This window comes from Wolffia australiana, chromosome 1, assembly GCF_029677425.1.
Source record: "Wolffia australiana isolate 7733 chromosome 1, ASM2967742v1".
Lineage (NCBI taxonomy): Eukaryota > Viridiplantae > Streptophyta > Magnoliopsida > Alismatales > Araceae > Wolffia > Wolffia australiana.
The window spans coordinates 11,968,576-11,970,619 of record NC_135835.1 but is presented as its reverse complement, the minus strand read 5'-3'; the positions used below and the strand labels follow the sequence as shown (position 1 = coordinate 11,970,619).

Below are 2,044 nucleotides of genomic sequence, written 5' to 3'. Positions count from 1 at the left end.
AGAGATGAACTGAGAGAAGGAGAGGCGAGACGAGCTAGAGAGGGATAAGAGAGAGTCTAGGTACAAGAGAGACGGAGAGCCAAGAAACGAGAAAGAGAGAGAAGGGAGATATATGAGCTAAGAGAGAGGGAGAGACCAGAAACGAGATAGAGGAGACAATAGAGAGTTTAGCTGATAGATAGAGATATGAGAAATGAGAGAGATAAAAAAGAGATACAGAGAGAGAAAGGAGAACAGAGAGAGAGATTGTAAGAGAGAGAAAAGGAAGAAACAGAGAGAGAAGAGAAAGACGAGGGAGAAGAAATTAAGTGCCGACGGCGGAGGCACCAAAATATTCGTCCGTATCTTTCGTCCATCATCCGAGGCCTCAGAACGGGACGTTTTTTCGTCCAAGTGCAGAAAACCATCTCCTCCTTTCGCTCTATGACGAAGTTTTTGCCCTGTCTTCGTCCGACCTCGCGGACGGGACGATATTTTCATCCTGGGACGAAAACCGTCCCTTCCGCGTCCCCGCACTATTGTTCTATCGGGCGTCGGGGCGTAGATTGAGGTTCCAAGGTACCCCGTCGGTGGTCGAAGCCACTCTTTACTCCGAACAAGATAAAGTCCTGAACGCGCGGATAAACCGATTGTTTGAAATGCACTATTTGGGTCAACACAAAGTATGAATTTCCCAACACGGTGAGCTCGGGACAGGAGATTTAGTCTAAATTTCTTGTCCCGTCGTTTATTGTGGGACCCTGGAAGGGTGAGCCTGTTCCTCAATTATTCGGCGTACAACACAAGCAAGAAGCCCAAAGTAGGCGCGCCTAGTAAGGTCGTTGGCCGACGTAGTTGCCGGGGACTGTAGTTGCAGGTGATAAGTATGGCTCCGCTGTTGCACCTGACGCGGGCGCAGCCGAGCCTCACAGAGTTACGCCAGACCACCTGAGTGTAGTGACCGCAGACTCTTCCCGGTGTGCAGGTATTTGTGGCGTAATTGTAGTCCTTGCGCTCGTTCACCCAGGACTGGACTGCCTCTCTGGCCGTCCACCTTGCCCGATCCCCAGAAGAGGTTCTCCCGTAGTTGCTTCCGGTGGAATGGACGAGCCTGCAGTCGGCGCGCCTCTGGTTGGCGTAGCTCTGGGCGTATGCCGCGACCTGTGCATCCCACACCATCGGACCCACCCCTACGGCGGCTCGGGCCGCGCCGTGCGCAGCCAAGTAGTCCTGAGGGGTGTTTTGCGCTTGACCGAGCATGCAGCGGCAAACGCAAGGACGCAGGCGGCCAGTGCAAGGGAAGACGTCGAGCCGCCATTTTCTGGCCTTGCGTCTAAAGCGTGTGCTAGATCTTGGCTGCGATGTAGCTCTACTCAAGGGGAGAAAGGCTCTTTGATGGTTTTGTGGGCGCCGGAGGGGAATGTTTTATACTGGATCAGAGCGGCAAGGTTCTCGCGGACCAGGTCGTATGGAGTATAGCTAATATCTAAGACAAGACTGGTTCTTAGCCGCCGCGGAGCATTTAGATTGATTGTTCATCGCCATGGGCGTGGTGTTGCAATACGGAAAACTTGTATTTTAATTGCCAAGTGGCTGGGGCCAAGCTTTCAACGACCGGATATTCCACGAAACCAAAACTCGAACGGGCGACTTGTGAGGATAAGATTGTTTCGACTTGTGAGAACTGGCGACTCGAACTGGCGACCAGGTCGTATGGAGTATTTGACTTATTCTCTCGGCCCTTTTGGATGGATTGTTTCGCGGGCTGAGTCTACCAAGAGAATCGTCTCACCCGCGTTCATCAAAGGAGCGTCTTCTGCGAATGTAGGGGCAGCGCAGATATCTTTCCCGTGTGAAGGGAGGCGCAAATCACTGAACGCACCCTCTGTGTTTGTCAAGGTGATGAACAAAATTATGCCCCCGATTTTCTTACCAGCTCGTTGTGTTTAAGAAACTAATAAACTAATAACGAAGCTGTGTGGCTGGCCCCACGCCGGCTTGGACGAAGCCTCGAGCTCCCTCAGCAAAGAAGCAACGGACGACTGGAGGAAAGTTCCCGCCGCCT

At 52.4% G+C, this 2,044-nt stretch overlaps 1 pseudogene; it reads right to left on the bottom strand.

Annotated features, from left to right (window-relative positions):
• Positions 1-767: 767 nt before the first annotated feature.
• Positions 768-1,388, bottom strand: LOC144706698 (pathogenesis-related protein PR-1 type-like; annotated as a pseudogene).
• Positions 1,389-2,044: the final 656 nt, after the last annotated feature.